This window comes from Thunnus maccoyii, chromosome 13, assembly GCF_910596095.1.
Source record: "Thunnus maccoyii chromosome 13, fThuMac1.1, whole genome shotgun sequence".
In the NCBI taxonomy this organism is placed as follows: Eukaryota; Metazoa; Chordata; class Actinopteri; order Scombriformes; family Scombridae; genus Thunnus; species Thunnus maccoyii.
This window is the reverse complement of record NC_056545.1, coordinates 14,339,889-14,364,012: the sequence shown is the minus strand read 5'-3', so window position 1 is coordinate 14,364,012 and position 24,124 is coordinate 14,339,889. Positions and strand designations below refer to the sequence as shown.

The following is a 24,124-nucleotide window of genomic DNA, read 5'->3' as shown; positions in this document are numbered from 1 at the left end:
ATAATAATAAAAATTCATAATTAGATAAATAAGATGTCATCAGTGTAATGAGGTTCTAACTGAGTCAAGATGGGTCTTTATCAGAAACTCACAGGGACTGCACTTCCACATCTGCACGCAGTTGTAGACTAAAGCTGCCATACATGGTTAATGATTAACACACATTCACATACTGTATGTTGCTCCTCTACTGACAGTGATCAGCTCATCTTGCAGTCAGTTCAAACCTCCTTCAAACATCTTTGACTGACTGGCTCATTAAATTCTTAAATAAAACACATCGGATTATAGCAAAATGCCAAATAACAAAGTAATAGCAAATGCACTAGACACTATTAAAGTGCACAGTGCGACTTGACACTTTGTTTTGTTCTACCGTAGCTGACGCATTTTGAACAAAAGTAACTATCATACCGGCAAAAAACAGTAAAACAGGGTTCACAGTGAAAATAACTGTAATTATCCTTTACGCTTACGCAGGAATGGCTTCACAAGATGATCCCAAAATAGACCCTTTTAGAGACCAAGTGACACCCGCACATCTACTGTATGTGTGCAGAGGCAAAGGCTGGCAAGAGGCCAAATTGCCATCTCAGTATTTACCACCACTAGACATTGAGGAATTGACATATGAAATTCATGACAGGCTGACATTTAATGTGAGTTTTTTTTAAATCTCTTGAGTGTAAGATACTCGGCATCTCTGTTAAAAATTAAATTCTATAAGAAGTCCTTCAGAGAATAACCGTATATAGGAGAAATCATTAATGATGCATGGTCTCAAAGTCTTTTTTTTTTTTTTTACTTTTCGCAGTATGCACTATTGAGCGGTTTTCAGTCTCTCCATATAGAAAGCATCTTTAAAAAGAAAGCATAGGTCTTTGAGGTATTTTGAATTGATCTACTCAGTCAGTCTAAAAATAAAGTTCTTTCACCTCAGTCATTACTGTCATCTAAAGTAATAGACAAGGTTCTGAATTTGCGACTAATTCCAGCACCTGAACAATATCTCCATCACTATTACCTGTCACCAACACCTGTAATAGCTTCTGTCAGCTATTACAAAAGCACACTGCAGAGGTAAGACCACCTAAGATCATCTCATCATAGCATCCCCCCAAAATAATGTCAGTATCCTGTATATCTTGACAAAATCAGAAAGGAGAATATAAAGAACTTGTATAGTTTAGTTAATTGAAGTTGTCACAGCAAGTGTTCTGTTGTTGCTGTTATTGTTTGGACAGCAAAGACAGATTTCAGTACAACGGGATGTGAGGAAAATATGGTGTGACAGTTTGGATGGAGAGTAAGAAAAGCAGAAAACATGGAAGACAAAACTATGAAAATGGGGAAAATGTTTTAACAAGAAGGTGTCTTCTTTTGGTCTAGGATTTAAAACGAGACTGTAACATGGCTGCAAAAAGGCTGAGACCTGTGAGGGAAAATCAAACTCATCCTAAATATAGCTCCTCTGAACTGTGATGATGATGCCTGTGCTGCTGTGGCAGAGCCTAAGGGCTCTCCGCCTCCATGAACTCTCTCACTGGTCCTGAGACCTCTGCTACATAAACTGCCCCTAAACACACACATCTGGACACACAGAGACATGATTTTGCTACAAAAAAACAAAAAAAAAACAAAACAAAAAAGGTTTTAAGTAACCAAACACTTCTGTATTCAAACAAATACACATGCTGAGGTGCACAATGACTTTCCGGTAACTTTGCTTCTGGTTATTTCACTGATTGTTGTTGAAGAAGCTGAGAGTGGAGCATGATAACAAATGCATAAGGCAGTACATTAAAGTACACACTCACACACACACACACACACACACACACAGTGGTATAATACAGTGCAGAGCAAATTCATAAAAATTAATAATATATAAAAATATTTTTTTTTAAATAAACATGATAAAAAACATGCAAGGACAGGAAAAGGTGAGGCCTGATCACATGTTCAATCTATCTATCTATCTATCTTCAGTATGTTTGACATATATAACATATTCTTTGCTGTACATTTTTGATCATCACAACTGTTATTTATTGTGTAAATGTATAATAATGTGTTCAGTACTTGTAACTAAAAAGATCCTGAGCCACATGAGAGCTAAGATGTAAACAGGGAATTGAAGTGACATGCGGGTGCATTCACGCTTTCCTTCATTTGTCCAACTGTACATCAATGTTTGGATGATATGAGCGGCAGGAAGTGGAGTAGAGGGCCATCTTTGGGTTCTGCATCAGAAGGAACGCCTCATGGTAATACATTCATATAGTTAAATCAATAAATTATGCAGCGCACTCCCCAACAAGACAAACATTCCCAGTATGGAGCAGGAATAGTAAACCAGACATTTCACCACATAATTTCACAGATTAAATGCTCTGTTCAGGCTAAAGTTGTAAATCGATATGACCACATGCTGTAGATTTTAGTCATATCAAAAACCTCTCATCCCTACATTGCACATGCCTATGGCTGCAACAATAATACAATTAGCGGTCTTGGTGGTGCAGCATCTACACCAATTATACTGACATACAGTACCTTCATTACTAATTCTCTGTCTTGTCTGTCTGTTTGTGTCTCTAAATAATGGCCAACTTACACTTATTTCTCTCTTCTATCTGTGTATTGTATTGATTGTGGCATCTTACATGCAGCAGTGAAGTTCGCGGGTAGGATTTACTATGCGTAGCATATTGATTTTCTCATAACAAACCATCTTGCATGTACGGACTCTGATATTGATGCACATTTCCACATACATACACACACACACACACACATCATCACAACACACAGACAGACACTTTGACACGTGGAAAATGTTTTTGTTGTTATCCACAACTAAGGCCTCTACTTTAAGGGGGTTAGGGTTAGGTTAGATTATAATCCTGTTCTGTTTTTCTTGTCTGCCGAAAAAGAGAAACACTGTAAAATCCTGTAGGATCATCCTGTAGTTGTATATATAGAAAAAATGAAATTCAAAATATTAATTTCAAATATATCGGTCTATTGCCAGAACACTTGTTCTGGTTAAAACACCTATAAACACTGGAATTCATGAAGTGTGTTACCAGCTCAAAAACTCAAAATTTTACTCTTGGCAACAGTGAAGAGTTGATTTGAAGAAGGCTCACTAGCAGCTATGTAAGCCTCTCTGCTCAGTGTAGAGCAGATGAGGAAGTTTGTTCTGCAGGGCATTAAACAATTTTGCCATATGACTCTCAATGTTGACTATAACCGTATGTATTAGAAGAGAACTTCCTGGGGACATCCACTGACTTGGAACACATGTGGAGGCTACAGTATGGGTTATTTTAATCTAATAATTGACACTTCTATATGAATTAAATCATTCTTCTTCAAAATGTATGATTTCTCTCTTCCTCCTGTCATAAAATCCAGCAGTGGTGGAATGTTGATATGCAGAAACTTGACAGTGACAGCTGTAGACATTTCACCTCAAATAGTTGTAAAAACACTATCAATTTTGACAAATTTTTATAACTCTGTACGACCATGTTTGTGAGGTTCTGTCACTAATAATATGAGTACCCTTCACACAGTAACACCAATTCAATATAAACAGGACTTCACTGACATAATTTTTGGTTACGAGGGACTGTGATACAATTCAAATTTAAATTCTGAGCTGTCATCTCTAATCCACCCAATAATAATTATTTCTTGCTGCTCTGATGCTGCTAACTGGTGTATTATTGTATTATCGGCATAATGTAGTACAACACTAATTATAAATCAAATGTGAGGTTGATAGCTGTTTCATAGAGAGATCTGACTTCACCAGTTGTCATAGAGAGAAGACATTTCTCAGCAGAGAAAGTGCAGCAAAATATTATTAAAGTTTGTGGCCATTCTAATGCCAAGTAAATCATCCATCATCCAGACTGTGACAAAGTGGGTGAGACCACATCATTTGTCATTAGTTTGCCCTCACACACTATCCCTGGTTTGTGTTTAGCATTATTGTTACATTTATTTTCATCTTTATTTCTGGTTTAATCAAAACAGACTAGTATTTTTTAAGTTCACTTATTGTTTATTGATTCAAGTCCTGAGTTTCTTGAGTTATAGATTAGCTTGTATTTCTTACCATACCTACCATGCTTTCCAAGAGACAAAGGGTTTATGATGAGGATTATGTTGTGGATGATGTGTTTTGTGTAAACAATGTTAACTGATGCAAGTGACATTGTCATATGCCAGTTGGCACAAAGGAAAGGAAACCCCTGCAAGAAATATGGCTCTGCTGAGATGGATTGGAGGGCCTATTTAAAGGGAGAGATGTTGGTTTAGGAAAGAGCAGAAATAAGAGGATGTTGATGTAGCTGTGTGCATGTGATCATGCCTAAGTTTGAGTTATCCTGAGTTAGCCAGATAAGTTTGATTTGCTTGTATTCATTTGTTTTTTGAGACACTTGTTTTTTTCTTTTACAAGTCAGAATAAATTACCTTTTTTAGTCATTCAACAAGTCTCTGAGTCTGCCTCTGATCACCTTCCTAGGCACTCTGGTCAGGCTTTCTCACACAGATCCTCCACATAAACATATTATTTTTTTTATTTTATTTTTAATCATATTTTGGCCAGTACATATAGGGTTAAACATCAATTACATAAGAATGCAAAGTGAGAAAGCAAATGTATTTGATGTTGCCTTGGCCTGCTAGAGTCTTTCCGCATTTTCAATTCTGGAAAAAGATATTAATTATATATAAATAATTAAGATATTATTAAAGATATTAAAAAAGGATAAAATTTGTCCGGCTGCTAATAGGCAAAGGTGTTACAATCGAACATCTTGAAGGGGACTTATTATGCACATTCCCAGGTCTGCATTCATATTCTGAGATTCTGTTGATATATATTTGCAAGAATTTCAAAATTATTCTTAAAATCTTATTTATCTTATAATGGCTGAAGTCCTGTTTACTCCCGATGAGCCCACTCTGTTCTCATAGGCAGATTTCCAGCTCTTCTGAAGGCTATGTAAATAGGATTTCACTTCTTTTTCTCATTCCTTACTCGAAATGTAAACTTCTCAAATGCATCTGTACATAATCGCACCTGAATCCAATCCAAAATATGCAAGTGGACAACGTGAACAACTCATGGCACACCCTTAGCAACAACCTTAGCAGCAAAGGCTACCAAATAGAAAAACCATTTGTGGGCATATGCGAACAATCTGACGTCAACATGAGAAGTAAGTAGATGTAAAATTGCAAACGAAGTGGAAAGCTTTTGACTTGCAGGAGATCATTTTATGTCTCATGTTTACGTCAAGTTTTGGACCTTTGACCATGTTTAACATAGACAACCAACATCATAACAGTGTAAAAATAACAGAAAATCGCAAAAAGCATGATATATACCTTTTAAATTTTTTGGATGCGTACTCACTATGAATTCCACAGCTAAATAAAAATGAACAATCTTTATGGAAGACTAAAAGAGTCTATTTTGTGTAGAGGAATATCTCAAAGAGGTGAAAAAGAAAAATCTCTCAGTTGGACTACCCTGTTATAAACCCGGTGGACTGATTCCCTTGAATGGTTTTGATGTGTTCCAGTGGATGACTGCCAGGGCAAAAGATAACCGCTGTCCAACCAAACAAGTTCCTGCTTGTGTGTGACAGGAGAGGCCGAGTGGAAACAAACAACGCATCAAGTGCAAACCTCTGACTCAAAAGTAACTCACTTAGACTTATTATTTCTATTCCTTCCACTTTAAAGGCAAAGCTAGCCAGTTAAGAAGGAAAATAAGTCACATCGATACAATACAATAAGGAGGGAAATTGGAGAAAAAGACACAGAAATACCATGGGATTGATTTTATCCTCAGGTGCTGCTACATCTGCAAACACATTTATGGTAGCAGGTAGCTGTCACATAAACTGATGTGTATTTCTCACCACAATCGCCACCACACCTCACTTGGCGCGTACGCCTGGAGTGTGTACTGTGTTCCCTGTGACTCCCTCCCTTCCACCAAATAAATGTCAACATACATCTCTGTCAGAGTAGAAAAATCTAGGTACAACGCATCTCTGCTCTGTGCTGTTATGGATAGTGAAGAGACTATGATGGCCCATCACTTCAGCAGGGCAAACAGCCAATCAGATTACAACCTGAGTGATCCTGTTATGGTGTGTGCATCTGCTTGTGTGCATGAGCAGCTGTGGTGTAACCCCGTGTGCACTGCACACTGACCTTGGAGTCTCCCTATGCCGGCACTCAGGATGTGCCTCCACAAATAACTAGTGCCAAACATTGATTACCGCTAGCACACCACGCCGCACAATGCAGAGTAGAAAAAGGACAGGGACAGAGATATTGGCTGCACAGTTAACTGTTATTTCCCTGTCTCTCTCTGACTGTCTTTCTCTCTTTGGCCACGCGCTTTGTTGCACTTTCCATTACTCCCAGGCATTGCAAATACAGTATCGGTTGATCAGTCAGTCGTGCATTACCCGGCTGTTTCAACAGCTCTGTCAAAAACCACGCTTGGACCTGTGAATTTGAACAAAAGAAGTTAGTGAAGTCTAATGAGCTTTTTTTTCTCATTTCAGTTAACTGCCCTTCTCCAATAGCAGTGCTTTAATTAGAAAAAATGGACAGCAACAGCATCAAGTGCATGCAGATACGGGTATGAGCCCTTTGCAGTTAGTGTCAGGGATCTGAACCCAATGACTCTTTGTGGCCATGTGAGGTCAGATAGATAAGTTGTAAGCAGCCAACTAAAGATTTATTGTCTCCTCTCAACTTGATTCATCATTTCCTCTTCCAACTACCACCCTGCAATCCTTAGATTTATATTTAAATTCCTGCTGGCAGTAATTCCAAGGTCCCCTACAATGTTTACAGAGGCGTCCCCTCTAATTTTAGGAAGACAGGGATAGCGGTAATGGAAAGTGACACTATCTAGCCAGCACTCTTCTTCGCTGGAGGGCATTTCAAAGCTGTGGCTGTAGCGGCAGCCACCCAGATGAAAGTCCCGTGACCAAAATGTCTGATTATTTCCACATGTAAGCAAGAAGCAACATGATCTCCAGCATACTTGAGTCTTCTTTCCATTTTCATGGAACAGAAGCACAACAACAGAAGAGGATATGGTGGCTGTAGGCACTGTTAGCACTCAAGGGAGGAAGCTTAATGCCATGTTAGCACTACCACAGCAGTGTCACTACAGGGTCAGGAAGGACTCTGAGGTCACAGCTCTCTTTTCACTGAGGTCTGTGGGGATTTCCACACATCAATTAGCAAGTGGAAAGACAAGGTAATGAGTTATATATAGTAGGATAGTATATAAACAGTGAAAATCTGGTGCCCTCTTACAATGCAACCACCCTCTTATGTGCTATAGTTTTGGCATTGTTGATTTAACTAAGACTTAATGTTCACGTATGTTTATGGGGGGAGTCATTCTCTGTTTGAAATTACTTTTACAGTATAACTATTCGCAATAAATGGTCAATTCTTTGACGTAAGGGTCTAACTAAATTGCTTAATGTGCAATCAGTCATGATAGAGACAGGGTGGGAGTGTCAAAAGAGTTAAATGTTACTTTGCTTTTCAATATGATCTGTGCACCCACAAAACAGTAATGTCGCTGACACCAGTTGTCACTAACACATATTTAGAAATACCAGGGTGACATATTGATGTCCATTGCATTACATAAGAAATGCTTGAAATTGTTAGCAAATATAACTATATGCTGTGAAATATTTGGATCTACACTTTGTTCTTATAGTTTTTATAGACTAGATTTAACTACATAATATCTATCTATATATATATATATATATATATATATATATATATATATATATATATATATATATATATATATAATATGTTATATATATATATATATATATAAATAAATAATATGTTATATGCCTCCTTAAATCTCCATTAATCAGCTGAATTGAAAACTTAAAATATTTTTGACAGGTTTAAGCAGTGTTCAGACCAACAACAGCGCTGCGTGAAAAACTGAAGCCTCATCATTCATTTCAATGAGACTACTGTGTTGGCACAGTAGGGATCATGATGCAGAGGCTCCAGCAAAGGAGAAGAAAAAAAGTTACCTGCCAGTCCAGCTCAGAGTCAAGACATAGACAAAGACATATACACCAATGGGAAACCAAGTATTTCCATTCACCTCAGCTGAATATTTCAAGTAGTTCTCCAAATTAAAAGACAAAATGTATTGTTTTTAGTTGCCCCTCGTCAAAAATTTGTTTAGGTTTATGGAAAGATCCTGGTTTGGGTTAAAAGAAGTATTATGTTAAGCTTAGGGAAATATTGCAGTTTGGTTTAAATTTCTTCTTTTGTTTGTCATCTATTTGTTGTCATAGTTACATTAATAGCCACATGGTTAAGGTTCGGAAATGATCATGATAATGTTTTTTTAGAAAGACTGTGTTGACTGAAAACAGCAGTCTCCCATGTTATGGTCTAACATTTTGTTGAAACATCCATCCACCCAGACCTGACTACATGTTTGGACCTTTGCTTCTGTTTTAATTATTAAACCTGCTAAGCATTATGTTGTCTTGGGGCACTTGCTGAAATGACTGATTCTGTTGTTTTTCTTGAGCAGATAGTCTCTGTAAACCAGTGGGCAAGAAGAACTGACGCTTCTACCTGAAGAATATATACAAAATTGATGATGTGATCATACAGCTGGAAAGGTTAATTCCCCTGAATCTTTGATGGGAGAGGGCCAATAGCCCAATTCACACAGTTTAATTACATCTATATACATTCTATTTAGTCTAAGTTAATTAAACACATACTTTCTCAAGAGCTATTTTCTCACAGGAAATATATCATCCCACAAGACTATAAACATAAACCAGCAACTGTTCACATGGAGAATCTAAGAAGCAATCAAGGAAAGGTCAGAGAGAAAACCAATTCGATAAGAGAAAGTGGTGGAAAAGGAACACAAGAGAATTCAAAAGATGTGTTGAGGAAATTGACAAGGAAAAGACACCAACTATGGCAGAGGCAGATAGATAGACTAAATCTTTGTTTTGTTACATTTTGTTTGATACATTTTCAGCATGAGATATGCTGGGATATTAGGATGTGATTCTCAGCAGAGGCAGAATGGAGAGACAGATTGTCTGCCCCTGCATGCTAGAAGGCCCTGGAGAAAGGACAGAAACATGCACAAAAAAAAAAGGTTTTAAGTTGTGTAACATTTTACCCCCCTAGCGATCTAGCCTTGTCCTTATGCTCAACTTAACTGCCACCCTGGGGTAAACTCCACCAAATGACCAACCCTTTTTAAAAGGATGTACTCCTAAAATTATATTGTTAACTAAAATTTTCCAGTTGATTGATCCAACATTCTGCTGACTGTTTCATATTTTTTCTGACTGTAGTAGCACAAAAAATGTCTCATTTACAGTACTGTTATGGTAATGGCCAGAAAATGAAAATTGTGCTGGAAGGGAGACTATGACCCACAAAAGGATACAGATGAAGGCATCGACAAACTATATTTCGGTAGCCTTGTTAGCTTGTCTTCTGCCACTGTGAAGTGGAGTGAAGTGAAGAAGCACATACAGTAACACAACCTGAAAAAATCTGTAAAACTCCCTATGAGACTGTCCCAAGAAAAACAACAGAATCAGTCAAAACCACATATTTTTACATTCAAGTGACAAGCCCTATAGTAACCATAGTAATTATGATCAGAGCAAAGGAGGTAATCAGGTGACAAATTATTATAAAGTGACAAAGTCTGCATGGGGAAGAGACTGTGGTGGATGGATTGTTTCAACAAAACTTACTTACTTTCATGCAGGAGAGTGCTATTCATTTCCATTTTCCAACAATGGGTCATCAGTGTCTTTTTTTTTTTTTTTAAACCACAACCATGAATGAATGATGTAGTAATTTTAACCCAAACCACCCAATGTTTCCCTAAACCTAAACAAATTGTTCTTGTGTCTAAACCTAACCAGACCTGGTTATGTTTGGTTAGGTTTAGGCACAAATTTACATTTGTATTGAGTGAGCACATTTTTGATTGGGTAAGCACTTCATTATTATGATATTATGAATGGGCGATTCTTGCCAATTATGTTGAGGTGAGTGTTAACCATGTTGCAGCTGCTCTGATACTGATAAGTTTTGACTTATAAAGTAATACTACTTTAGAGTTGTGCTAAGTGATGATGTGTTCAAATTTTTCCATGCTATTATTTCTTTATTTCTGTTTTCTACCACAATCATGTTATATGTCCTAGGTTTTTGTGGGTCATTCTTGAGCAGCAATACATGGAGGAGGCTTCACGTTTGAGAAAAACAAACACGTTTCAGGAGGGTCCCTGGTTCAACTTCACTGCTGACAGTCCTGAGGGGAGGAAACAGAGGCAATGAGGCAATGAGGCACAACTGGTGTCTAGAGGATTGCTAATATAACAAGGATTGCAATAACACCACTTCTGATGGTGTGCTCTAAAACAAATGAAAGAGACACACCTGTAACCCTCCGGTAGACTGTGATGCAGAGATAATTGAGATGTCACACCACAGCCACTCTATGCCCTTGGGTAAGGTATGTATAATGCCAGAAACTCCTGATACACAACAAATAGACAAAAGAAGCAACCAATTCCTTGTCCAATAGCAAAAACAAAGTTATAATTCACTGTATTGTTTCTTACAGTACATTGACCAGAGACACAACATTCCCTTTAACAATATCACTTCATGAATATGTAAATTTAATAGAATGTCACAGCAAAATAACCACATCATAGCAAATTTTTGTTTTAAATTAAAAGCATTCAAGTTAGTAAGTAATGATATAAACAACATAATTCATAATATGGAATACCTCCTTTATTTCTGCTGGCCTACTTTAAAACAAGTTCCACTTGGGGACAAGAGGAGTGACAAAAAGGAGAAATGCACCACAGAAACTACAATAGATGATGAAAAACCCAGTCTGACTAGGGAAATCACCTTGCAGGCTTGTATGATGTATGAAAGAGGACACTACAGGTCACTTGACACCAGCAAGCGCCATCCCTCTGATTTGCAAAGCATATTTATCCACTCCAAGATCCTGGAGGAGATGTAGAACAGGCGAACCTGTGGAGGAGGGGATGAGGAGAGTGAGTAGTGTGCGAGGGATAATTATAACTAGAAAAGGTCAAAATGAATTACAGTAAAATTAGAAAACAAGGATGAACAATGAAAGTAAATGAGAGGGAGGTAAGAGAGTAAGCTCCCCAATGCTTTCAAGGATGAAGGGGAGTGTGAAATCCACCATATGGAGCCAGGAATACTGAATATTGTCTCCTTTGAGGGTGCACCATATTGCATGGGTTTTTATTTCAAGACTGTAAAAAAAATATTGTTAACACCACAGGACAAAGATACTTGTTAAATTTTGATATGAACTTCTATCGACATAAACTCTGGCAATGAAAAAAGGTGTGTAGATATTATGAGGTTTGACAGGGCAGGTTGCCATTTTCATCAGGTGCACTACAAAGTAACTTAATTGTGTTCATTAACACAAGCGCATAGAGAGGTTTTCATGGCTGTAATTACCAGAAGCACATACAACCATCTGACCCCTCTCATTTGAGTTTCATGTATTCTGTGTATACATATATGCATGCATATACACGTTATATGATCATTATCATTCTGCACCAGCAACATGACTACTCCTTTCCAGCACCACATGTATCTCTCCAGGTCTCACACCTTATCATCACCCTCTTCTTCTTCCCTACAGTACAGTACATTTCACCTCTATGTCCCTTATTGGTCTTTGTATGTTCAGGTAGACAGGGCAGTTGAAGCCCACATGACTGTAAGCCACAGTTTCTCAACTTTTGAAGATTTCTGGAAGTAATATGTATAATATTTGTTTCATGCATTTTATTCAAACAGTTTAGGTTAACAGTCCTCAAAATGGCATGACAACTTGCATTAATGCCATCTGTCACTTCTTCACTCCACGCTCTTGAATTGCATTGTATACAAGTAGCAACTATCATGTCTTGAGGCTGATGCCAATGTGGAGGTGCCTTAAAGCGCAATGCCACCAATGGCCACTAGATGCTGGCCCCAAAAAATCCCTGGTTTCAATAGACTCCCATTCTAAAAGCGTCAACCTCTCCCCAGGAATACTAAATCAACGACTCATTATTATCTCAATCACTAAATTCAGGCCCTCAAGAAGTGTGCTGGTGGTCATTTTGGAAATTATTGGTCCGTTAATAAAATTTGACGACTTATAGTAGCTTTGATGTTTGCCGTGTGCCATGATGTCTCCCTGTCTCCAGGACTCGCACTGGGTCAGTTTAATGCTACTTGATTACGATACCTTACCTGTTAGCACAATTTAGCTAAAGTAGGTAACATTAGTACAAGTGTGCACCACTCTGTGGTTCCAGTAAACTAACATCCGCTTCGGCCCGAGGTAGTGGGGTGTGTTTCCAAAGCATGAAAGGCAACACCCCGTACTCCTTATTTGGAAAGTCCTGGCTCCAAACAGTAAAGATTGCGCCGACCATAAGCAGCAACTCTGGGCTTCAAACCAGCTCCAATGCAAACCAGTGGGTGACATCACACCTCGTTACATCCATCTTTATATACGGTCTATGATTACATACCATTATTGCACTTGTTCCCCAAACCAAAGAATTTCCTGCAGTACAGTTTCTGGCCCCACATGCAATAAAAAGCACCTATTAATAGGCATTAATAGGCAACAGGAAAAACACGTTGGCAAAAGCTGTGAAAGACAATGGTTACATTTTTTAATATTGTAAAAGAACAAATTTTGCATGTATTGGAAAGTAATGAAAGTTGAGCTGAGGGAAGAAAATTCAGAGATGCAGCAACAGGCATCATAACTAGTTTCAGATGAGGTTGCCATGGAAATAAGCATTCATAAGATGTGTTGCCATGGCGTCCTAATTCAAAAGAAGTTCCAGCAGAAACTATGTTTAATCATATAACTTCCCTCAAGAAGATTGTACACTATATCTATCCTTGAAAGCCAAGCAAATCTTTAGAGACTAATTCACATATTAACTCAGTTTGAATCCTGTCACTGCCTACAACAACGATTTTACCCACAAAGCCAACTTGCACACTCTGTTTGGTATCTTCAAAGTCACCTTCATTTTATGATTCACAGCGTTATTTGAAATAAACTGCATTCATGCTAACACTATCTTCTGAGAAGGATTCACTAATGCACTATGAGGTCTCTGCTACTTTCAGGTCTTGTGCTTGTCCAGGCAACCCTGCATCATTTGATCAGCCCTGGCTTTTAACCACAGACTGTGGCTGGTCTGTAGGATTGTAGAGATCGTCCTGGAAACTCTATGTAGTGCTTTTCACTTACTTCATACATTACACTAATTGGCCATGTGTTTATGTACCACCTGGGGTATCTGCTTAAACAAAAAAGAAAGCTAGCAGACTCATTATCTAGATAGAGTGTTAGTCAGTTGCACCCTAATGAACCTATGCAAATTTATTTGAGTTTTGTTTGTATTTTATAACTTCAGATGTTTTGTGCTTTGTTATCAGTGTAGTACCATCAATGCACAGACCAATTTAAAGCTACACTGTAATGAAAAATGACTTCCTCACAAGTTGTTTTTGCATGTGACATTATAATGTTCACCTATGTAACAAAAAACCCACAACATCTTATAAATTTGATTAGTAAGATGTTCAATCCCAGTATTGTCATCTCCTGAAAATCTGAGTATCTTCAATGATTTCCCCATGGTGTACCAGTAGACATACAAAACAGCATCGAACAATACTTTTCCTTTCTTAATCTAGCCCATGTTGGGAAAATCTAAACTTAGTCTGCATAGTGGTGGATTCTACTTTCCTGTCACCTGTTCTATGATGAGTTTAAAGGGTAGCCTATCTACACAATAAATCATGTCTTTTATGCAGTATACATAATCACATAGGTCTGTGTTGGTATATGACGTTAATGCAAGTGATTTTTCCAACAATACACATATTATGAGTAAAAATAGCTTTTCCCTGCTCAAAATTTGCTTATTTGTGTCCGCATGGATATGAAAATTCAATTCAGTCAAATTCTCTGGTCCTTCCGTAATCATGATGTATTAGGCAAGACTCCTAGATATATTCCATATATCAGCTGCCACACTAAGTATAAATATCAGAACACTGGTTAACTATAGCCTAAGGTTGTACCTTTCACATATAGCTGCTGGTAGCAAGCCTGATAAGAGACATGAGACAGAGAGGAGACATGCTACTCGTGGTTATGCAAAGATTTATGCCTTGTCTGTGGCAGTAAACACAACAAATGTGCTGTCCAATAACTGTTCTATATTCAGAGCTTTACAAGATATTCAGGGCTGATGATGATAACATTAGACATGATAAACAGCACAGCTATGGCTATGTGTTGACACTTCTCCACAGACACACAAACACCGGAGAGCCTCCCGTAGTAGAGCTGCTAGCTCAACTACAACACAAGCACCAGCACAGAAACTTTTACAAAGGCCATGAATGTGCTTCTAGTGACTGTCAAAACTCCACCTGATTCTCTGTCTTTCCATTGCGGACACGAACAGTCTGACAGCAGCTGTTCATGGCTGGTTAGGTCTGACTACCAGCTCTGCATCACTATTCATGCTACACTGAGCAATAGTCAGTCGGTGACCCCTGACCTCTCGCATCACACACTACGTAACCATGAGGCCACACCCCCTACAGTTCTTGCCCTGTGCAGTCCTCTGTTGATTTTTTTTTTAAATATACTGGAAGGGAGGGAGTTAGCAGAGTTTAAGTGTGTAGTTACCCTTTAAAGGGCTACTTCCATGTGACCATACACATTAATTTCTCTACACTTTCAAACTTTGCCTCTTTAAGTCTACAGAGCATGACAAAGGGCAAAGTCTGTGTGAAATAGGGTTATGTATTGTAACCCTACTTTTACAATTACAGGAAGCAACATCTCATCTATTAAGACCTATAGAATCATAAGTCACTCACTTGGTGGATGCTAAGTGAGTCCCTTGTCATTCCTGCAGGATGAAGCTCATCTGATTTGGTAAGCATCATGCATAGTTCAGGGATGCTGTGCAAAGGGGGAAGTTAAGCCCATAGAGTCTGTGAACACTGAACAATATTGTTTTACTTTGCATTACATTAATAGCATTAGCACAATAATTAAACAGTGTGAACTATAACACTGCCAAGAAATATCCATTTTTGTTCAGGCAGTTCAATATAGTATAATAAACGTAAATGGAGCAGTAATTTTGAATAGTGGCTATTGCAGCAACTGTGGAAAAATGTATTAAAATTTGCCCTTTATGGACCTAATACATTATGCTTTACCCTTATCCTCTTTATAATGTGCATTTTTTCCATAGAGACTTTAGGTCAAAATGGGCCACTGTCCACAGTTTTGAGCTGACAGCTGATCCCACAGTGGCTGCACGAAACATATGACAGTATGTCTCACTGCACGCACACAAACACATGCGCGCGCACACACACACACACACACATACACACACACACACACACACACACAGACACATGCGCACACACACTTAAGAGAAAAAAAACACATAATACATCAGACTGACAGCCTATAATTCTTTTTACACCGTGCCTGGTGGCCTGAAGTCAGCCCACAGACATAAAATCACATGATTATGTGAACCAGAGAGGCTACAGCAGATTCAGTATGAACACCCACATACAGTACAACATGCTTCACTGGATTTACATGCCTGCAAACACACACACACACACACACACACATTTGTTAGCATTCTTTCTAGAACATTTTAATTTGTATTAATTATTATGCTTACCTTAGCTTTAACTTGTGGTAAGAGTAGATATATGTTATGGATGGATATAACCATTCCCGCTGAAAGCATCTACAGTAAAACATAAATAGTTAAAGTAAGACATTTACAGTGGCTGAGAGAGCTCATTGCACTGCAGCTGAAGAAAACACAAGCAAATAGACAAAACACAAGCAAATGAAGAAAACATCTTCACCGCCTCGGCATACACATCTGTCACATTTAGGAAAAACATGGAAAATAAATAAAAAGACCAAATAATTATGTAACACTTTCATCAATATGACACATAAGCAACATCCGATTTGCACCTTTCCTACCCTCTGCATAAAAAAAATCTATCACACAAGAAGAGATTAGTATCAAAAACAAATGTCTTCATGTCTACCTGGCAAGTTTAATTGTATTTCTAGCTCCTGCATGTATTTCAGAGAGGCTCTCTTTATCTCCTTGACTGCTGTTGGCCTGAGTATGTATGTGTAAGCATCTATGTGTGTGTGTGTGTGTGTGTGTGTGTGTGTGTGTGTGTGTGTGTGTGTGTGTGTGTGTGTGTGTGCGTGTGCGCGTGTGTGTGCATTGTGAATACGTGTGTGCCTGTCTATGTGGGGCAGAGGAAATACAGATCGTTCATCATCCCTACCTATTCAGCTAATGAATCTAACTCTAGCTACACCTCAGGGACAAGAGATGAGGTCAGAGGTTGCACCTCCAAGATACACAGAACTCTCAGAAGCCACGCATGTAGCAGTCCGCAGTCTTAAGTCTCACAGCATATTACTTCTAACTGGCTTAACATATCCTACAGCAAACTCTCTAGCTGTGCTCCCTCACATTGCATTTTCACCACATTTTTTAGGGTTTTAGGTAAGTCTGTGAGAGAAAATGTTAATTAGATTGATGCAGGTTTCTCTATTTTTGATTAACTCAAAACACACTTAAAAATATCGAATACATTTTTATTCTGTTTCTAGGTTTAAGTAGAGCAGAGTAGTATGTAGACATCAACTGAATGCTTGCACAAATACTTCATCTGTAGCAGTAAAAGTAATTAAAGTATTTATCATAAAGGAGTCCATAGACAAATTTTAATTGTAATTTAATTTATCTTTTATGACTTTTAAGACCATATGTCCTAATTTGAACAGGAAGTTAATACTGTGGTCCAGAGATAAGACTGTGCCTTTACTTATGTTGAACTACTTGTCTTGGCCCATCCTCTCGCTTCTTCTCATCCAATTTGTCCCCCTTCTCCACTCTCTCTCATCCTCCCCTTACAGGCACAAAATCACTACACTGAGACCTACATACCAAAATCACTTAAAGTCATGCTTATCCACCCCCTACTGCTGGCCTCTATCAATTTTTCAGTGTAGCAAAGTCAGCTGGATAAACACTCATGCATTTCACATGGATAGAATTTTTGGGGACATCATGCTCAAAAATACCATGAATCAAGTCCATGGTCTATCTATTTCCCCTTTGAGAATCCTTCACCAACCTCAGCTATTGCCCCTCTTCAGCCACTTTATTTTGTGATGCAAATTATATACTATGGCAGATCCTTCATTTCCTACATCTCCTAAGACTTAGGTGTTGAGCATCTATAGGACCTTGGAAGCCTTCTACAATCTGACATTGTAGAGGGCTATTTTGGTGGATGACCTTGCTATAGAGCCATGTAGGTGACTTATAATAGGGCTCTTTGTTCTCAACACACAGGGGATTGATGTAACACTTCATAGTCCATCCATAACCATCCATATTAGCTTATCCTGTGCTGGGTTGCAGGAAGCTGGAGCCTGTACCAGCTGACATTGAATGAAAGGCAGAGTACACCTTGGGCATGTCACCACTCTATCACAAGGCTGACATAGATATCGCAGACGACCATTCACACCCTACAGACAATTTAGAGTCACCAATTCACCTAACTTGCATATTTTTGGACTGCAGTGGAAAACCATTTTTAATTTCCTAAAAACACACTGACCCGAAAAAGGCTTGAGAGAGAAATGTGCTTGTGTGTCAGAACAGAGCTCTCAGTCTCTCTCTCCTGTGTGTTTGTAAGTGGCCATGCTTTACACATGTTGCGAGACAAATAACCTGTCTCAGAACAGGTGCTGCAGCTGGCACAGCAGAGCGAACCAGGTCCCCTATCCCCCTCCAACAGGCGGGCCAAGCACCACCATTGCCCACACACAGTGTTGCTCAACATATAGAACTGTATCTTATTTTTCATCCAGCATTCTGACAGTGAAGTGTTCTGTGTTTCCCTCTTGGTTGCTTCCGAGGGTTCGAACACCTGGTTTAGCCCAGATGTCAATCATGTACTTGTTTTGGTGGCTACACCAGGTTTTGCTGGCATATAATGTTTTTTGTGACAACAAAGTACAGTAACATCATCCAAGGCCACAAAGCATAATTAGCCATAGGTAAAGCCTCAAAGTGGGAGATGTTGAATGCTAACAAAATTATTATTGTTTTATTTATTGTTTGATTAACTTAAGAGGTGATTAAATGTGACTGTCCACCACAGAATATTGACCTAAAACTGGCTTTTCAGAGGAAACAATTAAACAAATTTCACTCTGAAGAAATCAGGCCAAGGCTTGTGGAACAGCTTGAAAATGTTGCGGCAATTCAGTTCTATATAACTTTCTTTGCCTGTAGCCATCTCTCCCAATTGGATAGTAAGTAATAAGGCTAATATATAGAGAAATATGCTTCATATTGCAAATGTAGGTTGACTATAATGTAGGGTAGGTCAATAGAAATGTGCAAATCCACCCAACAATGTCGTCCCCATCCTTCCCTTGACCTACTTCTTGCTTCTGAGCACATCTCCCAACAAGGACCTCACCAGTATAATGAGAGAGGTTATACACCACGTGGTCGAAGGTGACACATGACAAATTGATTGCATGTACTTCTGCTTAAAATAGGGTTGAATGGAGTAGTAAAAAGCAGGTGGGATTCATTCCACTAGGACTCACTGGACCTCTCATGCTTTTCCCATCTGTTGTCTATGGTACATGCCAGTAACACGCTGCAGTACTTGCCAAATGGACATCCAGTTTTCTGCATATTAATTGAGGCTGGGTGACCATGCAACAGCATAAGATTGGTGTGGAAATATCCAGGATGATTACTGGAAATTGGTTCCCCAAACTTGTCCTTGGACAGCATAGGAGCAGATGAAGTGGAGAATGTCACCGATGTGGCTTTGATAAGAAATATGGAGAGTTGTACGGTATACAGCACATTATAAGCCAGTGGTTTTGTGAAAAAGTATGTCTTGCATGAGGGAATTTTATGGTGAGGTTTTTTTTGCTAATTAGCTGCAAAGATAATTTTTTTGCCAACAGAAACAGTATCATCATCAGTGTATAGCACAGATATACAGTAAAATAGCTTCACAGTGGAGAGGAGGATATTTACCACAGAGCGACAGTGTTTGGGCACCATTTCATTTCCCTCTTTCTTCTTCTTCTTCTTCTTTTTTTGTATCATTACGTTATTATGAACCCCCAGAGAGAACCCCACTTCCTCAGTCTCTGCAAGCTGTTACATAACAGAAGGTGTATTGACTGCATAAACTAAGGAACAAAGCTCATTTTCACATTGGACATCCAAGAAAATCAGTTTCATGAAAATGTTATTTGGCGTTTGCATTACCTTGAAGTAACGTTCATTCAACATTTTTTAGTTAGGTCAGTGGTGTGGACATATACTTTCGGGACCCAGCCAAAATAAATCTAATGATAATCATAACTGGTGCAAAGAAGCCTGTGACCTATAATCGATGTGGCATTGGATGTTCAGGGTAGGGCCCACAGTAGACAGTGGGGAGGGCACAAACAGCATAAATCTTTTAGAATGCGATCTGCCTTTTTGGCTAAATAAGGATCATTTAGCATAATTTCCTCAGTCAGGTGACATGCAGGAAACGCATGGAAAAACATTTTGATTTGCCATTTAAAAAGGGCATCCAAGAGAGAAAGAGTAGGAACAGCTGCCCACTATTCCACCCCCCTGTGCACACCACTGGCTCACATAAGGAATGAGCTGGGTTCCCATTCCTTGAGAAGTATGGTGCTATCAATTCTGACACATAGCCTTCACTCTGATGCATTCAATACCTAAGGGTTAAAATTCTAACTGATAGTAAGTTCATTAGACAGGGATATGGAGGGCAGAAAAGAGGGGAGCATAGAAGGGAGTACAGAAATAAAGAGTGATGAAGGGACTGAAGGGACTTAATGAACCTAAAAGACAGACAGTGTACACTTCAAATGAAGGCCAAAGAATGAGGAGAAGGTCATGTTTCCTAATGGGAAGACCTTTAACTCTATGCAAATGGTTGATGTCGGGGCAAAAAATTGGAGGAAAATCTTTCTGGCCTCTTACAGGCATTGTCTTCCCATTGAATGTTACTGTAGCTGCACTGCCTTCAGAAGGTATTCAATACCCTTATCGAATTATACCAGGGCTCAAATTTGCAATAAAGCACATTTGGCTCCTAAATGCAGTTTCCTTGGATATGCCTCACATCTTGGCACATTTTGAATTTGCCGTTCTCCTTTGTATATTACCTGAGGCTCAGTCAAACTGGATGAGTATTATCTGAGAATGGCTACTATTCTGAGGTCATTCTAACTATTTTCAATGAAAAAGAGTGAAAAGGGGAGTCTGTACTCCAGCTCAGACACTCAAGCACTTTAACACTGTTTTTCTTTCAACAAATTTCCTGGTTTTATTGAGCTCTATGCCTGGGGTCACTGTTCTGACATAGCATAAATGTTAGAATCATTCCCTCTATCCTAATACAATAAGCCAACATCTCCAGCTCTTATGATGCTGCATCACAGAGGTGATTGCATTAGATGGGTGATGAACTGTGTTCAGTTCCTGCATTGGTGTGCTGTTATCTGCAGACCTTATACAGGCATATGGGCCTTTTTCACTTAAGACATTTTGTCATGAGGGTTAAGGAATGAAAACAGTTCTGTAAAACGTCATCTCTTTCACAAGAGGACATGTACTGGTGTACCTCTGCTCAAGGAAAAGACGTAAAGCGAGAGAGAAAGTCAGCAAGATTGACCACTGTGAGAGAAAGACTACATGAAGACAGAGATAGAGTCAGTCTAAGAACATCCAAGTAGGGGTTTAATTTCCCGTGAGGGGGAGCTGCTGGGATCTTGTGGTCCCCAGTGCATCGGTCTGGGCTGAAGAGAATTCAGTTTGACCAAATGAAACCAAATGAAAACCCCATGGTGACAGACAGGCTAATTAATAACTGATACCCAAGGTCTCAGATGACCTCTGAGAGGTAAGATAGATACCCAAGATACAACTAAGATCAACTAGGATACATACAATCAGCAACCAGACTGTATTTTCCAGTATGTGACGGTGATTTGGATTGTAACGTAAGTCTGTCAGTATAAGACTAGCTGTTAGAAACTACATTTTAGCACACAGCTGCTGTGGGTTCAGATGTTGATGATCACGGAAATAACGTAAGCCAGAAGCACAGTGAGGGATGTCACAACAATAACCCCATGTGTAGAGCACAAGCGTAGCGTGAGCAGCAGCAATGAGCGCCCCTCAGCCATCCCACTGCCTGAAAGACGTTTGAAGGCAGCTGTCACAGCTGTCAATCATGACGTCACATCCTCTTTATATATTGTTGAATAACTATTTAAAAACAAACTTAGCAGAAAAATTAGCACTTGAACAAATATCAGCGTGATAAGAACTACCTAAAATGACAGAAATTTATTTGACATGCACTTTGATTTCTTAGTTTGGCTCATGTCCCATCAGCTCACTCACTCACTGTTGCTGCTGCTCTGCTAAACGTGCTGCTCACGCTATGCTTATGGTCTAGACACTGCACAAGTGTTGAAGTCTGTTCCTTTTCAAATAGTGTTCCCTCACATTACAATAGTGTGGTACCCTCACTGTTCAGATATCAACAGAATTGAATGCACCAGCGTCCTGTAATTACCGCTTGTGGCAGCAGAAGCCACTGTTGCTGCTGCTCAGCAGAAGTTACATAATCTTGCTTTAATTACCATAATGCTCTGAATAAAATCTAAGAGTCAGTCAACATGGTGAGACTCTCAAAGTTTCTTCAGCGCCTCAATAAACTGGATAGATTGCTTGAGAGACAGATTGCTTGAGAGTAACACAGAACATATGAATTATCCCAACATATGACTACTGCTTACTGTGATCTGTCTTAATGTTTTATGCCTGGTTGGTAGGATTAATCAAAAGTTTTAGCAGATGCTACATTTGTCTTCGTTTAAAAAGAAAAAACATCAGGATGAATTGATGAGTTACAAAACTCATCAAGTTTTATAAAAGCAGCAATCACCATAATATGCATGTCGGAGCACCATTTCTTTTCCTCAGAGGAGTGCAGTTTCATTTTTGTTTTTTTAGAAAGCGTCACAGTGAGGAGCAAAGTACATCTGTTCAATACGTGAGTGTCTGAAAACTTGGCAAACTTGTATAGCTTTCAACAGAATTAAAGGATTAGGTTCTCTTGGAGGTTGCAAAATTAAACTTCTTACAACACTCCTTAGCAGTGCTAATGCCATCTTGATTGCTTGTGTCTGAGTCTGAGTGTTTCACCTTGAAAAAAAGTTCAAGGCAAGAACTCAAGAGGATTCTTGTCATTTCAGTCTTGTCTCAACAAACATCTCAGTAATATGCCTGGACACTGGATTTAAACACCTTGTTTATTTCCCTGTTTCAATTTATGTATAACACCAAGCATAATGGATACATAGAGGATTACCTTTAACGTCTTTAAAAGCCTTTAAGGAGCCACTCAAATATTTCAATACACATATCACCTTGACAAACTATTTTCAGTCAAGCCGGTTTCAGAAATGTTTCTCAATATTACAATCCTGCATCAAACCCAACTGATTTTCTTCATGTTACTACAGACTAGTCAGCAACTATAATCAACAGGTCAAATTAGACAGTAATTCTACCTGTTGTGTTTACTTCTATTCAAGTCGCCTGAATCCTACAGTATACAACATGTTTTTTCAATATCAAGAGAGACATTAGACACCATTTACACCTACAGTAACATCCTCAATAGATACTGGCCCTTTGAATTACAGGATCCCTCTTTGCAGTCAAGAAGCTGCTCTGCAGTGATGCGATTGCAGATAAGGTGATGATGGTTATGCTTAGTCTCCAAGGCTGAATGACTGTATGACCTTGAAAGATCAGCATCCAGCAGATGATTGGTTTATTGAACTTGGGAATAACGCTGATTTATTCTGTCTTTATTTTAGATTAGCAGTTTGAATTGTTAAACAGTGCAGCATTATGAACAGCAACGGCAGAGAAATACACAAACACGATCTGCTATCAGTACATACAATCATAGTCTCATGTTGCTTGCAACATTAAGACATTATGAGGGAGACATCATTAGCAGACCCACAGGGAAACCCATGAGTCACAACTTGTTTATGATCAAGACATCCTCAACCACATTCCTGAGATTATATCATCATTACTAAACACATCAAATCATGTTTAATATCTGTATTTGGCCATATGACATATGGCTTAAGGATTCCTCAGAGACAATGCTCACTGAACAGCTAATGTGAAAACAGTGTTGTTTAATGTATCACCAAAACAACTGTTGATGATTGATATTAATAATTTGTATAACATGTTGCTGAAAGTAATCAGTTAATGTGTGAGCAGTCTTATTTATTAACCCAATCCATTATACCACCAGACTCTGTATAGGATTTCAAAATCTTCTCCATAACATTTTTTAATCACATTCCTACAGGACTAAGGCGTCTAGACCCCAACTCTCACGCTCGCACTACAGTTTTGTTCTTTTCTAAACTTAATCAAACTCCAGAAACAGAGAGACGACCCCATGAGTTTATAAGATTCACTGGGGCAGCTGAAAATGACCTGCTCTCTGATGAGTATTTTACTGTACCGAGTATGAGGCTTTATTTATAGCAAAAAAGAATTGCTGTAACCAACACATCTATGTAGACTCTATTTAAATTTGCCCACTATCTAAACCAGACATGGTTGACAGATACACATTTTATCTGCTTTTCCTGCTTAAAGCTTACAGTACATTTATGTATCTTTAGCAGTTTTCATTATAAATATATATTTAATATCAATCATCAACAAAGCCAAACTTA

The 24,124-nt window shown here is 38.6% G+C and overlaps 1 long non-coding RNA gene across 1 annotated transcript; it reads right to left on the bottom strand.

Annotated features, from left to right (window-relative positions):
* Positions 1 to 10,273: 10,273 nt before the first annotated feature.
* Positions 10,274 to 14,709, bottom strand: LOC121910947. The gene is made up of 4 exons (XR_006099765.1): positions 14,626 to 14,709; positions 11,026 to 11,154; positions 10,540 to 10,637; positions 10,274 to 10,411 (listed from the first exon to the last, which is right to left on the bottom strand). It is a non-coding gene; the product is annotated as an uncharacterized LOC121910947 (long non-coding RNA).
* Between the last annotated feature and the right edge of the window lie 9,415 nt (positions 14,710 to 24,124).